This window comes from Rhinopithecus bieti, unplaced genomic scaffold (genome assembly GCF_001698545.2).
Source record: "Rhinopithecus bieti isolate Rb0 unplaced genomic scaffold, ASM169854v2 scaffold_1452, whole genome shotgun sequence".
Classification (NCBI taxonomy): domain Eukaryota; kingdom Metazoa; phylum Chordata; class Mammalia; order Primates; family Cercopithecidae; genus Rhinopithecus; species Rhinopithecus bieti.
In genome coordinates this window covers 61,722-78,849 of record NW_016803399.1, presented here as the reverse complement: position 1 = coordinate 78,849, position 17,128 = coordinate 61,722, and positions in this window count along the sequence as shown.

Here is a 17,128-nt window from a genome sequence, read left to right as displayed (position 1 = left end):
CTCCTGACCTCAGGTGATCCACCAACTCAGCCTCCCACAGTGTGGGATTACAGGCGTGAGCCACTGCACCCTGCTCTATCATTGGAATTATGATGGGGATGGCATTGAATCTGTAGATCGCTTTGGGTAGTATGGATATTTAAACAATGTTAAATCTTTCAATACATCAACATGGCATGTCTTTCCATTTATCTGTGTCCTCAGTTCCTTTCATCAAAGTTTCAGAGTTTTCAGTGTAGAGATCTTTCACTTCCTTGGATAAATGTACTCCTAGGTATTTAACTTCTTTTTAACTACTATAAATGGGATTGCTTGCTTGCTTGCTTTTTTTGTTTGTTTGTTTGTTTGTTTTTGATATTTTGTTGTTAGTGTATGAAAATGCTACTGATTTTTGCATTTTGACTTTGTATCTTTCAACTTTACTGAATTTGTGTAGTAGTTCTAACAGGTTTGGGGTGGTATTTCAATTCTTTAATGATGAAATCAAGGTCCAGAAAGGTGACAAACTTGTCTAAAATGCTGTGGCTAGAGCTCCAGGTTAAATCCCATGCTTCAGTCTCAACTAGTAGGGTAATACTTTCTGATTTTTAAGTGTTTCAAATGTATCACTAGTATGCGTGGTGATTTTAGGTAATAATTGTCCTTTCTTTTCATATGCATTAGAAAAAAATATAATGAACAAACCAAGTCTAGAATTTCATAATTATTCTTGTTTAGGAAATGTTTTTTTAAAGTGAATTGCTGGCCAGGTGCGGTAGCTCATGCCTGTAATTCCCGCACTTTGCGAGGCTGAGGCGGCGGCTCATTTGTGGTCAGGAGTTTGAGACCAGCCTGGCCAACATGGTGAAACCCCGTCTCTACTAAAAATACAAAAATTAGCCAGGCATGGTGGTGGGCGCCTGTAATCCCAGCTATTTGAGAGGCTGAGGCAGGAGAATCGCTTGAACCTGGGAGGTGGAGATTGCAGCGAGCCAAGATTGTACCACTGCACTCCAGCCTGGGCAACAGGTGAGACTCAGTCTAAAAAACAAGAAAAAAAGTGAATTGCTTTTAAATCATAAATAATAAATTCAGATGTATTGTAGACATGATTATAGTCGTGGAGGTGGCCCCTATGTGCTTGAGATTTAGGTAACTCTTCCCTACCTTCTATGACAGATGCCATTCCTCTCATTTACAACAATGTTAAGATTTCATCAATTTCATCCTGTGCAATGTATTAATACAAGGAAAAAGTAAGTAAAAGTTCATTCATGAATATTTCTCTGAACAGCATTTTTCTTTCTTACTTTTAAATATTACTTTTCCATTTCCTCCAACACCGGTGTAACTGAACAGTATTCGTTGTATACTAAAAGTATTTCTCTTAATCCAGCATTATGACTTACTACAAATAGAAATGAGGTAATTGATGTACTTAATCCTTTGTAAAAGCTTAGAGGCCATCTTAAAATGCTTCGCAGAAATTGGAAATACAGTATTTTGAGTAGGATTTTTAAATGTTTACTGTGGAATTAGAGCACAAATCTCCTCTTCAAGAAGAGGAGAACATTAAAGACTCTTATTATCCAGTGTGGATGAAAATGGAAATATAATTCACAATTTGTTGTGGACAAGGAGTCTGTCAGAGAGAATGTGTCCATGGTCTTAAAGTGTATTACACAGCTACCTTGCTAACATTTTTTTCACTGTGCTGACAAGAAAGGGAAGGAAGAATATTCACAACCCAGGTTGCTAAACTAAGAGCTTTAATTAATGAGACTCCAGAAAGGGCCCTAGCAAGATAAAAATGTGATTGCAGTGTGCTCTCTGACCTTAATTGCAGGTTCCCTGACTTCTCTTTCATGTTCTCAGACCCTCAGTGTAAAGATACAAGGGCTCTCTGAGATGGCAAGTTGTTTTGCTAAAAAGCCTCTTTACACATCTGGAATATAACCTCTGAAACCTAACCCAGACTTATGTTAACACTGTGGCTTATAAACCATGCTTAGATTGCATGGAGTCATAAACATGTTGAATGTAGGAAACACTGTCAGTTTATAAATTGGGCCTGCTATTAAGTTCTGAGGTCATTAGTTTATTTTGGGGGGGGTTTGTTTTGTTTTTTTTGTTCTTTCTTTTTTATTTCTCCCAACTCTATGTGCTTTGGAAACCTGAGGGTGGGTAAGAAAACAGCGTAGCCTGGTTTCTTTCCACGTTTGCTTCCAGCAAGATGCCTCTGGCCTTTTCTTATCCAAAATCAACATAAAGCTTTTTCTCCCATATCACCACCATGACTACCACACAAAACCAAGATGTCCCCATTTTTAAATTTGTTACTTCACAGACTTACTACTAAATTCCTGGGTGATGGGGGAGGTGGGCAACACGAGGCCCAGAATCATGCCTCTCTGTGTGATAATGGGCAAGTTACTTCACCTTGCTGAGGTGTTTATAGGTCTGTGAAAGAAATGATCTGCACCATTTGCTCATTAGATCCCCCTTTGCATCTAAGCCATGATAATACCCCAAATAAGATGATAGGATTTTATCAGGCATGCCTGCATATTGGCGTTTTGATCAATGACAGACAGCACATATGACACTGGTTCCATATGTACAGTAAAAATGGTTCCATGTTTGGCTATTTTTGTTTGTTTGTTTTGTTTTTTTTGAGACGGAGTCTTGCTCTGTTGCCCAGGCTGGAGTGAAGTGGCATAATCTCTGCTCACTGCAAGTTCTGCCTCCCGGGTTGAAGCCCTTCTCCTGCCTCAGTCTCCCAAGTAGCTGGGATTACAGGCACTCACCACCATGCCTGGCTAAAATTTTGTATTTTAGTAGAAACAGGGCTTCACCATGTTGGCCAGGCCGGTCTCAAGCTCCTGAGCTCAGGTGATCCACCCACCTCGGCCTCCTAAAGTGCTGGGATTATGGGTGTGACCCACCATGTCCGTCCTGCTTGTCTGGTTTTTTTTTAATCCCATCCTAAAGAAAAACTAGGTACATAAATACTTACCATTGTGTTATGGTTACCTTCAGTATTCAGTACTACTCTATATGCTGTACAGGTTTGTAGCCTAGGGGCAACAGACTGTACCATATAGCCTAAGTGTGTAGTCAGCCCCGCCATCTAGGTTTGTGAGTACCCCCTATGATATCTGCACAATGATGCATTCACCTAATAATGCATTTCTCAGAATGCATCCCCATTGTTAAGTGATGCACACTGGACTTTGTGTATTAAAAAAATGCCAGAACACTCCTTACTTAGTGCATAGACTTTATCCAATGCTGAATAAAAACAAAAACAAGAAGGAGACAATCCTACAATGAAAAGGAGACGCTCATGTCTACCCTAGTGATTCACTGTAAATGGAGGAGGTAAGTAGGGCATGGACAGATCTACAAATGTAATACACATGTACCTGACAACCACAATGCTTTGCATTTCTTCATCAGTGAAAAACAAACTGAGATCTGAAGTGTATAAACAGTTCCCTAGTAAAGTCTATTTGAGAAAAAGAATTGAATGTGCATGAATATGTCAAAACTGACAAATACAAGAAAAGCATTCAACTAGAGATAATTTGCAGCATTTTATTCAACTTAATCCATTTCATTCAATAATATTCCATATTGTTCCCAGCACCACTATTACTGTCATTATTTCTCTTTGGAGAAGACCAGTTGTTAAGAAATTGAGTTTGAATTTCCATGATGCCTAACTCTATGGTCAAAATCCATTTCCTTACCAAAACCAACTTCTTAAATCACCAGAGAAAAGAGGGAGAGACTGAGATATATTTGCAGAAATTTATATCCACTTAGAGACCAATTCATAGTTCAATTCATAGTTCATAATCTTTCAGGCTTGTGCTTTACTTGGGGGCTCTATTTTGGGGAAGGGTTGTTTCTCATAAATGTTTGCCTAATATGAATAACTTGCCCCACTGTACCACAGAAGGGAAATGAGGACTAGTCCCCAGAGAGCACGCAGGCAGTCCTCCAGGGAAGAAGCCCTAATGGCTCCTAGTGGTGACAGAGTTATTCTGCCTCCCCAACCTGTGAGCAATAATAAAGTATAACCAAGTGAACAGAAGAGGTAGTAACTAGCCGGATAATCCATGGGCTGGAATCGCTAAACAGGAAGGTTTGTATGTTTTGAATAAATCAGAGCTGGAAAGGGACACTTTTGGAGAAGTGATCAAGAAGAGAAAAGTGTGAAAAAGATAAAGGTTTCTCACCAAGGAACCCACAAAAAAGGTGGTACCAGTCAAAGGCAGTCTTGGGCTTTTCTTTTGAGATGAGTGTACCCCAGATGGGTTTTGCCATTTTCACATAAAAATTGGAGTGATAATGAACAAGTGAAAGTGAAATCAGTTTCTCTCCTTTGTTCAATAAACACAGAGCACCTGTGTGCAAAGTAGTGGGACAGGTGCTGAGGGGAAAGGTAAAGCCATTTAAGCTGTGGCCCTGAGCTGAAAAAGCAATCTAGCAGTGCCATCAGACTCTGCACACTACACAGCACAGTGTCCCGGGGGCCGGGTGGAGGGAAGGATCACTTCTGGCTGCAGCATCAGGGAAGGCACTCTGCAATCAAATTATATATCAAATTATATCTTCCACTACTTTCATTGGGTTTATTTTGCTGCTTTTCTCTGGCTTCTTATCTTGGATTGTTTTTCTTCTTTCTTCTTTTCTAATACATGTATTTTGGATGGTACACTATTTCTTGAGAACCAGTCTGGCTACTCTCTGGGGCACAGTATTATAGGACTGTTTCTCATGTGATTCTGATGAGTGGATGGAGTAAAAAGCACTGGTATGGCTTCAGATCAAATGTTTTGAAGATAGACCAGATTTAAATCCTAGCGTGGCTACCCACCAGCTGTGACCCGGGCAAATCACTCAGTATCTCTCCAAATCAGTTTTCTCATCTGAAAAACAGGAATGGCAGTAACTATCTCACTGAGTGTTGAGACGATTTATAGGATAATACATACAAAGTGCTCAGGAAGGAGCCTGGTCCACACTCATGATAAACACCTGCTTATATCATCATTCAAATTCAACTGCCTAAAACGAAGTGCAAAAAAAAAGACCCAATGGAAGTGAATGGCTTGCTACAGTCTCATCTGTATATAAATAAGTCTTATTTGGATGACTTTTATTTATAACAAACTTTAAAAACAATATATGTAAGAACAGATTAAAGGAGAAAGATCATATGAATATCTTCATAAATGCAGAAGTGGCATTTGATAAATTCCAATATCCATTCTTCTTCCACCCTCTCAGAGATGAGGATCTCACTCTGTCACCTACAGTGGAGCGTACAGCTACAATTATAGCTCACTGCAGCCTCTAACTCCTGGCTAAACTTATCCTCCCACCTCAGCCTCCCAAGTAGCTGGGATCGTCACAGGCATGCACCACCATGCCTGGCTAGTTTTTTTGTTTGTTTGTTTGTTTGTTTTTGTAGAGACAGTGTCTTGTTTTGTTGCCCAGGCTGGTCTTGAACTCCTGGCTTCAACTGATTCTCCCGCCTCAGCCTCCCAAAGTGCTGGGATTGCAGGTGTGGGCCACCTGTGTCCACACCCAACATCCATTTTTAATAAAAGTTCTCAGCAAAGTTAGAAATATAGTGGAACTTCCTAATTTTGATAGAGGAGATCTACAAAACTCTAGAATAAACACGATGCAAAATGTTGAAAGTTTTCCTTTGAGGTCAAGAACAGGGCACACTTCTAGTCAGCACTGGTGGAAGTTCTAGCCAGTGGAATAAGGGAAGAAACATAAATAAAAGGCATTCACAATTGAAAGAAAGAAATAAAACTGTATTTCTGGACAGTTTTATACCTGAAAAACTGAAAATAATCTACAACCATTAGAATTAATAAATTTATTTAGTAAGGTTGCTGGGTATAAGGTCAATATAAAAAATTGACTATATTCATAAAAACTACCATCAAACAATTAGAGATTGAAAAAAAGTGAACCGAGATCATGCCACTGAACTCCAGCCTGGGTGACAGAACTAGATGCCATCTCAAAAAAAAAAAAAAAAAAAAAAGTGGGTGCAGTGTCTCAGGCCTGTAATTCCAGCACTTTGGGAGGCTGACACAGGCGAATTGCTTGAGCCCAGGAGTTTGACACCAGCCTAGGCAACATAGTGAGACCCCATCTTTTTAAAAAAGTCATTTATAATAGCATCTCAAGGTAGAAGTAACTGGAAATTAATCTAACAACAATGTGTAAAACCTCTTAAAATTATAGATTTATTAAAGGAGATCTAAATAAATGGAGACAGACCATTTCATCGTTCAGAAGACTAAATAATAGAATTATGTGATGCTTTCTAGACCTTAAGGGAAACAAAAGAAAATAATGACAATATGTCAGTGTTCAACAGCTTTATTTTTCATTTTTGTAGCATGGGACAATGCATAGAACATGCAAAGGTGTAGGAAAAGGCAATTCTATTACACAAGATGAGAGGACAAGCTTTATCAGATAGCAATGATTATAAAGCTGCTGCTATTAAGACAGTGTTTTGTTAGCCCGAGGATAAACAGGCCAATGGAACAGAATAGTGTTGAGAAACAGATCCATACATGTAAGTAAAGACAGGGCACATCAATGAAGACTGAATGTCTCAATAAATAGCTCTGGGATAATTGGGCATCCAGATGGAAAAGGTAAAGTTGGAAACCTCTCTCTTACAAAAAATAAGCTCTAGGTAGATTGAAAACTTAAATATGAAAGAAAAAAATTCTAAAACTGTTAGAAGATACTGTAAAAGAATATAACTTTAATACAAATAAATGAATAAAATTGACTACATTCATAAACTTCTGTTTATCAAAAGGCCCAACAGAATAAAAAGACCATGAGAGAGGATATTTGCAAAACATCTAAATGACAAAGTACTGAAGATCAGAAAAAACAAGGAGTGCCTATAAAAAGGTAAGCAAAGGACAGACGGCCCATTAGAAAGCTGGTGAGATTGTGGGGAAATGGGCACTATCGTATTCTTCGCTTAGAAGCATAAATTAGTCCCACAGTTTTGAAGGCAATATGGCGATATGTATCATAATTAAAAGTTCATTCTTTTTTTTTTTTTTTTCAGATGGAGTCTTGCTCTGTCGCCCAGGCTAAAGTGCAGTGGTGCGATCTCAGCTCACTGCAAACTCCGCCTCCCGGATTCAAGCGATTCTCTTGCCTCAGCCTCCTGAGTAGCTGAGATTACAGGTGCCTGCTACCACGCCCAGCTAATTTTTTTTTTTTTTTTTTTTTCATTTTTAGTGAAGATAGGGTTTCACCATGTTGGCCAGGCTGGTCTCAAATTCCTGACCTCAGGTGATCCACCAGCCTCAGCCTCCCAAAGTGCTGGAAGTACAGGTGTAAGCCCCCACACCTAGCCAAAAGTATTCATTCTTTAATCTTCAAATTCCAGATCTTGGAATTTTTTTCTAAGGGAACAAATACCAAAGTGGGACAAATACATGAAATTCGTGTTCATTGCTGTATTGCTTATAATGGTAAAAAAGTAGAGACTTAAAAGTCCCTCAGAAGGGGGATTTCTTAAATACATTAAGGCACATCTACGTAATATAATTCTATGCACTAATATTAATGGATGGGTAAGTTTATACGTATAAATATAGACAAATAGACATATGTTCGTCCAGTGCAGTGGCACACCTGTAGTCCCAGCTACTTGGGAGGCTAAGGCAGGAGGATCACTTGAGCATGGGTGCTCAAGGCCAGCCTGGGCAACATAGTAAGACCCATCTCTTAAAAAATAAGATAAAATTTAAAATAGGCATATATGACAATGGAAACCAATTATAGAAGAGATTATATCTATATGTATATATATAATTGGATTACAGGCATGAGTCACCACTCCTAGCAACTTTCAATTTTATAAGCTGAGTTTTAACATTATTAACTTAAAAACAAACATGTTTGTTTTGAAATGGGCAAAACAACAAAAATTAAATGTTATAAATGTGAATACTTAAATGTCTTTCTAATGAAATGATGACTAACTGTAGAAAAGAAAATGTAGGAATGTATACATCCTTGCAAAGAGTGTGAAACTGATGCAAGCAATGTAGAGAGTCTTGCTTAGGGGTAATGAACAAAAGAACATACCTGGGTAAAAGAAATGTGAGGTTACTCATAACAAAACTAAAATTTGTATTGCACAATGTAAAACATTATTTTATACCTGGGATCACATTTTATCTTTGCAAATCCCTGTGAAGCAGCTATTATTATCAGATCCAGTTTATGCATAATAAAAACAAGACTCATATGGGTTAGCTAACTAGGCTATGGTCTCTCCACCAAGCTCTACTTCTCTGATTGAGGAGATAGTAATATTTGAGCTTCAGTGTTCTTTCTACTGCCCTATGCTACCGCCCAGTGCAGATATAAGAACAAAACCTACTAGTAACCTGCTATTGAGTGTTTAGACCTTCAGCAACTTTAATCATCCAAAACATAGCTGTGAGACCAAAAAGAGGAAAACAGTTTACAAAAGCCCATATTTATTACATCATGAAAGAGCCAGATCTGTGAAATGTTGCCTAGAATTTGTGTACTAAACTCAGCAAAATGAATTAACTCAGTGACTTCATTTTCTCCCAAATTACAATAAATGGAAGATTTAAAAGATGAGAAAAATAAACACAGAAAACTTCAGTTAACAGGGTAGAGGATGACCTATTGAAAGATTGGGAGTCCATTGTGTAGGAGGTAAAGGCAGGTCCTATGAGTGTTAGGCAGGCCTAGGCACGTGTTCTTTTTGTTGTTTAATTCTAAATTTATGACAAATGAAGAACGGGGCCTTGACCTGGTCTGGATCAACTTGTTATGGAGCCCAAGCAAAATGAAAATGATACATAAAGAAAACTGATTCATCCCCAGCAACAGCAGAGATGACCATGAACAATTAGCCACTTGAGAATCCTCAACTATTCTTGGGGAATGTCATTAATTACATTTTATTAAAGGGCAGGGATACCCAAGCTGACATGTGGGTTACAAAGGCAAACGAGAATTTCTTTATGGGTTTTGTTAATGTGGAATATAAATTAATAAGCTTTTTGATTTTACTAACACAAAACATACCCATCAATTGGTCATCTTCAATTCAGAAATAACTAGAGTTTGAGGGTATCTTAAATCCAAAAAATAAAAATAGAAACCCAACCAGCAACAATTTGCTGAATTCCTGAGTGCTTAGGACTCTCCATTTCTAGTCTAGCAAATATCTTCCAGTTGCAATTTTAAACTTTTTTCCCCAGATCTTTCAAGAAACCTCTAATAGTATCAAGTTCAGCACACAAAGCTAGCTTTCTGTAAGCAATCAGTCTCATCTGCCCACCTTCACTTTAGACAGGCTCCTAAAGTCAACCTTAGAATAAAAAGAACTTTTCTTTTATTATTAAAAGTCTGTTGTCTAGCCAGGTGTGGTGGCTCATACCTGTAATCCCGGCACTTTGTGAGGCTGACACTAGAAAATTGCTTAAAACCAGGAGTTCGAGACTAGCCTGTAACATGTAGTGAGAACACCATGTCTACAAAAAGAAGAAGAAAAAAAAAAAAGTAGCCGGGCATGGTGTCACACACCTGTGGTCCCAGCTACTTGGGAGGCTGAGGTGGGAGGATCATATGAGCCCAAGAGGTTGAGGCTGCAGTGAACCATGGTCATGTACTGCCCTCCAGCGTTGGTGATAAGAGCAAAACTGATGTTTCAATAATTAAAAAAAAAAAAAAAAAAAAAAAAAAGGCTGTCCTCTGTCCCAAAGGGACTTTACTGTTATAATAAAACTATTGAAATATGTATAAACCAGGTGTGGTGGCTCACATTTGTAATCCCAGCACTTTTAAGAGGCTGAGGCAGGAGGATTGCTTGAGACAACACATTTGAGACCAACCTGCTAAGCAAGATAGTGAGACCTCGTCTCTACAAAAAATATGAAAACTAGCCAGCTGAGGCTGGGCCTGCATTCCCAGCAACTCAGGAGGCTGAGACAAGAGAATCCCTTGAACCCAGGAATTTGAGAGGTTACAGTGAGTTGATTGCGAACTGCACTCCAACCTGAGAACCAGAGGGAGAAACTGTCTCAAAAGAAAAAAAGAAGAATAAAAGAAAAGACGAAGAAAATATGTATAAATGCATGTTTTAAATTGGAACAATTACTACAGCATCAAAATGCACATTTCATGAGATGTGAAAATTTCTTCTTAAGTATCCATTTCTGGTTTTGCAGCAAAGGCATTATTATACTTCTATAACTTGTTGTCTTATATAGTCAGATAGAATCAAGCAAAGTTGGCAGAGCCTAGGCTTCTGCCTAAAAGAAATGGTCTCTCACATTTTCGTGTATATGTTAACTCTTCCCGAGTTCCAGTGGCACTATTTCTGGAGTCCTTTTTCAGGCACATAATCCTAAAGCAGGTGTCACTTGTTATTCTATTTCAAAGCGTCTTGCTTTTTCTTCACAGTACTTTTCAAAATATTTAATATACATTTATTTCTTATAAAACTTGTCTACCTCACTGGACTTTAAGATCTGTGAGGTTAATCCCATGTCTGTTTTATTTTCTACCTTATTGCCCCTGTTCCCCAGGCACAGAGCAATATGTACCTGACATATATTTGGCTCTCAATACACATTTGTCGTATTTGTTTGTGTGCTTGTTCAACTTCTCTCACTCTGTGTGTAGGTGTGTACTTTCTTGTTATTTTGGGACACTTAGGAATTTCCTTATTTTGCCTCAATTTCAGCTATGCGTTAAAACTATTTTGTAAAAACATGTTTTATCGATCTTTTATTTTATTTGAGACAGAGTTTCACTCTGTTGCCCAGGCTGGAGTGCAGTGGTATGATCTCGGTTCACTGCAGCCTCTGCCTCCTGGCTTCAAACCATTCTCCTGCCTCAGCTTCCCAAGTAGCTGGGATTACAGGCAACTGCCACCATGCTCAGCTAATTTTTGTATTTTTGGTAGAGACAGGGTTTCACCATGTTGGCCAGGCTGATATCGAACTACTTGGGAGGTTGAGGTGGGGGGGATTCAGCTACCTTGGCCTCCCAAAGTGCTGGGATTACAGGGGTGAGCCACTGCACCTGGGCTTAACATGCTTAGGTGTTTTATATCAGAAGGCATTTTTCTGGTCCTCTATTTCAGGAGTTGGCAAACTTCTGTAAAGGGCCAGATAATATTCTCAGCTTTGCCGGCCATGCGATTTCTGTCCCAACTACTCAACTAATTCACATTTCCTGTCACCATCAGCATCACTGGAGTTCTAATTTTTTATTATGATTTAAGTAGCAGGAAATCATCCAGCTTCAAGATACAAAAGAACTTCAATGTCAGGCTCTAAAAGATAAAGCTCAAACTCCCTCACATATTTGAGTATGAATTTAAAGCTAGTATTTGCTGAGCGTTTACTGTGGGTCAGGCACTATTCTAAGTGCCTTTCCTATGTTAACTCCTTTACATCTCACAACGGTACCAAAGATAATGACCACTATCATCTCCATTTGGAAATTGAGGCTCAGCTACATAAAGTCACACCACCCAGTGGTGGATAAAGGGCACCATCTCAGTCTCTTTGACTCCAGAAACCATGTTCCACTCAGGATGCTAACCCCCAACACCCATTCTTCTATCTATTGATGAGTTCTGAATTATCACTCAGGTATTCGCCCTTCTCCAGTAGCCTCCTTGCCTCAGAAACACATACTCTCACCCCAGCTTCAAAGAAAAGCTGATTGATCTCCATGTACTCTTATCCTCTAGACAGTGATTGGCTTACGTCTGAGGTTTCTCAACAAATTAGTACATGGGCATAACCTCAGGTCACAGGGGCTGGCCAGAAATGGACAGGCAACCTTAACTAGGCTGATGTGATGGAGGGAAATTTGCTGAGGGTTTTTAGAAAACAAGTTTCATCAATCTTGGGAGAAAATCTTGGAGAGGGCCAGCCTCTCTTCATCCAAAGATTGCCATATATGCGTGTAAAGCTTGAAGCTACAGAAACATCTTACTCATCATGAAGATAAAACCAGAACAAAGTGGCAGAGTTGAGAGACTCAAAGACCAAGGCAGCCAGAGCTCTAGTTGAATCACAGCTGCTCACCACTCTAGTGCTGGATTTTTTCTATTGTATAATCAGTACACCACCTTTGTGTTTTAAACCAGTTTCAACTGGGTTTTCATTCAATGGAATGTAACCTGACTGCAGTTATTTGAAATCTTTCAAGATCTGGCCTCAGCATACCTTTCTAGTCCTTATTTTTACTTGTCTAGGGCTAAATAAATTACCCAGAGTTTCCCAAACACATCACACCATTCATGGATTTGCAAGCCTGATTCTTTCTGCCTTCATTGTCCTTTGCTCTCCTCTCCCTGGAGAATTCATGTTTGGTCGCAATCATGTTTTAAACATCTGTCTCCACCACTTGATGTGGCTACATCATTTTTGTCTTTACACTCTCTGCACTTCTCATGCACTTAAGACATAATAAGTGTCTATAAGATTAATAAAAAGGGTGGGCAACATGGAAACCTGAATCATAATATAAACTTTCTCTTTAAGATACTTAGCCTGGCGCAGTGGCTCATGCCTATAATCCCAGCACTTTGGGAGGCTGAGGCTGGTGGATCATGAGGTCAGGAGTTCAGGACCAGCCCGGCCAAGATGGTGAAATCCTGTCTCTACTAAAAATAAAACAATTAGCGGGGTGTGGTGGTGGGCGCCTATAATCCCAGCTACTTGGGAGGCTGAGGTAGCTTGAACCTGTGAGGCAGAGGTTGCAGTGAGCTGAGATTACACCACTGCACTCCAGTAAAAAAAAAAAAAAAAAAACCATTTAGATCAATGCTTTCTGGTTAAATATTCTGTGATAATGGAAATGTTCTGTACCTGCCCTGTCCGATAAAGTAGCCACTAGCCAAGTGTGTCTAATGAGCACTTGGAATGTAGCTAGTATGATGGAAGAACTGAATTTTAAATTTCATTTAATTATAACTGATTAAAAGTTAAAGAACCATATATAGCTAGTGGCTACTATACTGAATACCATAGATGTAGACAACAAATTTTAAAAATTTTCCAAACATGGGAATGGGTCACCTGAATGATTTTAGATACCAAGCTAAATAAAAACATCTGGAGATGGTACTATTTTGACTCTAATAATTTTCTTGTTGAAAGCAATATATACGCACACATATATACACACATACATATAAATATATACACATACATATATATATATCATCTAGAGGTTTCTTTCCTTTCAAAATAGTTCATACCTATAACTTAAAAATATAATTTTATGTTCCTTGTCTTTATTTTGAATTTTCAGTTTCAAAGTTAATATGAGCAACAATATCATTAAAAAGTGGGCAAAGGATATGAACAGACACTTCTCAAAAGAAGTTGGCCAACAAACATATGAAAGAAAGCTCAACATCACTGATCATCAGAGAAATGCAAATCAAAACCACAATGAGATATCATCTCATGCCAGTCAGAATGGTGATAAAGTCAGGATACAATAGATGCTGGCGAGGCTGTGGAGAAACAGGAATGCTTTTGTACTGTTGGTGGGGATATACATTAGTTTAATCATCGTGGAAGACAGCATGGTGATTCCCCAAGTATCTGAAACCAGAAATACCATTTGACCCTGCAATCCCATTACTGGGTATATACCCAAAGGAATATAAATCATTCTACTTATTGCAGCACAATTTACAATAGCAAAGACATGGAACCAACCCAAATGCCCATCAATGATAGACTGAATAAAGAAAATATGTTACATATACACCATGGAATACTATGCAGCCATGAAAAATGAATGAGAGCATGTCCTTTGCAGGGACATAGATGAAGCTGGAAGCCATCAACGTCAGCAAACTAACACAAGAACAGAAACCTAGACAAGCATGTTCTCATTCAGTGGGAGTTGAACGTTGAGAACACATGGACACAGAGAGGGGAACAACATACACCAGGATCTGTTAGGGGATGGGGTGAGGGAAGGGAACTTAGGGGATGGATCAATAGCTACAGCAGTCCACCATGGCACACGTATACCTGTGCAACAAACCTGCACATTCTGTACATATATCTTCTTTTTAGAAGAAGAAGAAATAAAGAAAAATAAATGATCACTTCATTTCAGGAGGTAGAGTTCTCCCCTTAATGTTTTTCAGATTTTTATCTCAATGGTTTGGCTTTTCATGCATCTCACTACGTGTAATTTGCAGTTAATACATCAATGCCTTCTGCTCTTCTTTCTTCTTAAAACAGTACATCTTTTTGCTCAACTAAAGTGGTGACTCTCATTTTTTTTTTGTCAGTTCCTATTGCATTTTCCCCCACTTCACAATCTGGTATTACAACCTGACACTGAGAATGTTTGTCTCAAAAAAACCTGGAAAAACAGTGTTTTTCCAGTATAGATTAATTCCATACTCTTGGCTTTTCCTGATGTATCCAAATTGTTCTTTGTAACCAGGAAATTTCACATGCTCTTACTTTTTCTAAAAGCCATCCATTCCACCTGGAGGTACTACTTGTGTGTGTGTGTGTGTGTGTGTGTGTGTATCATTATTCCATAATATGGTTTACTTATAATCTTAGACACACACTCTTCCAGCCTCTAAGTGAATTAAAGTAGTTTTTCATGGGGTTTAATTTCCAGCTTACTCAAAAGGGCATATACAAAGAGAAATGGTCCTACTACAAAAGGTTTCTCTCTCTCTCTCTCTCTCTCTCTAAGTAATCCACTTAACAAACACATATTTTATGTTTTAAGATAGCCTCTTGTGGTTTGGGCTGTCTTTATTTGGGTTTTGACCACCTGAAAAAACTAAGTCATCTCTAATACAGGTCTAAGTATTTTTTTTTTTCTCTTGACTATGTAATTTTTGAATTAGTTTTGAAGTCTTTCCATTATTACTCTGGTTAAATAAGTGATCATTATCTCTCAAGGATATGTAATTCTACTTTAATTAAATATTTTTAGGCTTTTTGCACCCAAAAAAATGACAAACTTCCCCAGAATCAAATTCAAATTTAAGTCTTTTTAACCTAAAATTGACTAAGGGATTTTCTAGTTGGGGTCCTGGGAAGTCTCAAAAGATGTGTCTCGCATTAGGCTTGTTTGACCAGCTCCCAAAATATTCTCTAGGGTCTGTAAGCTTTCTTTCAAAACAATGTGTAGCATTTTTCTTGCTAGTAAACCCCCAATCTTCTCTTTGTCCTTCAGAAATACAGAAGACCACCGTGGCTTTCAATTTTGTTCAAAACTACAATTCGGTGATTCCCAAATAAATTGTATAATTTAGAGATCCATCTTTATTTTGACTTCAATAGTGGAGATAAATTCTGATACAATATTCAAGAATATGTTTTATAACAATACTAAGTCAATTTAGAAATGCATTTTACTGTGATATAAAATCCTTAATTTTTCTCCTCCACTGACATTATGTATGATTTTGTTATTAATTTATAAGCACTTAAAATTCTTTATTTTACATAAGGTTTCTGTTAGATATAATTTTGTGAGAAAAATAAAAGGTCAGTTTTTTATTTGCATTGTGCTAATTCAGACTGCACTTGATTCTTCATGCACACTGGTATCAGTCAAAGTTTTGACAAATTATTGTAAAAACTGATATACACACAGACCATTATAGAGTTATTTTTAAAAGCACAAAAAACTACTTTAAAAGATCACAAGATTGATATATATTCTTGGGGCGTGCCCAAGATGGCCAAATAGGAACAGCTCCACCCTCCAGCTCCCAGCGCGAGCAACACAGAAGACAGGTGATTTCTGCATTTTCAACTGAGGTACTGGGTTCATCTCACTGGGGTGTGTCAGACCGTTGGCGCTGGTCCACCGGTGCAGCCCAGCCAGTGAGAGCTGAAGCAGGGCAAGGCATCGCCTCACCTAGGAAGTGCAAGGGGGAAGGGAATCCCTTTTCCTAGCCAAGGGAACCTGAGACACACAACACCTGGAAAATCAGGTAACTCCCATCCTAATACTGCGCTTTACCAAGTGTCTTAGCAAACGGCACACCAGGAGATTATATCCCACACCTGGCCCGGAGGGTCCCATGCCCACGGAGCCTCCTTCATTGCTAGCACAGCACTCTGAGATCTAACTGCAAGGCGGCAGTGAGGCTGGGGGAGGGGCGACCGCCATTGCTGAGGCTTTAGTGGGTAAACAAAGCCACCAGGAAGCTCCAATTGGGTGGAGCCCACCACAGCTCAAGGAGACTGGCCTGCCTCTGTAGACTTCTCCTCTGGGGACAGCGCATAGCTAAACAAAAAGCAGCAGAAACCTCGGCAGAGGTAAATGCCCCTGTCTGACAGCTTTGAAGAGAGCAGTGGATCTCCCGGCACAGAGGTTGAGATCTGAGAACGGACAGACTGCTTGCTCAAGTGGGTCCCTGAACCCTGAGTAGCCTAACTGGGAGACATCCCCCACTAGGTGCAGACCGACACCTCACACCTCACACGGTGTGGTACACCCCTGAGACGAAGCTTCCAGAGCAAGAATCAGACAGCAACACTCGCTGTTCAGCAATATTCTATCTTCTGCAGCCCCCGCTGCTGATACCCAGGTAAACAGGGTCTGGAGTAGACCTCAAGCAAACTCCAACAGACCTACAGCTGAGTGTCCTGACTGTAAGAAGGAAAACTAACAAACAGAAAGGACACCCACACCAAAACCCCCTCAGTACGTCATCATCATCAAAGACCAAAGGCAGATAAAACCACAAAGATGGGAAAAAGCAGTGCAGAAAAGCCGGAAATTCAAAAAATCTGAGCACATCTCCCCCTCCAAAGGAATGCAGCTCATCGCCAGCAACGGAACAAAGCTGGATGGAAAATGACTTTGACGAGTTGAGAGAAGAAGGCTTCAGTCAATCAAACTTCTCAGAGCTAAAGGAGGAACTACGTAACCAGTGCAAAGAAACTAAAAACCTTGAAAAAAGAATGGATGAATGGATAACTAGAATAATCAATGCAGAGAAGACCTTAAAAGAACTGATAGAGATGAAAACCATAACACGAGAACTACGTGACAAATGCACAAG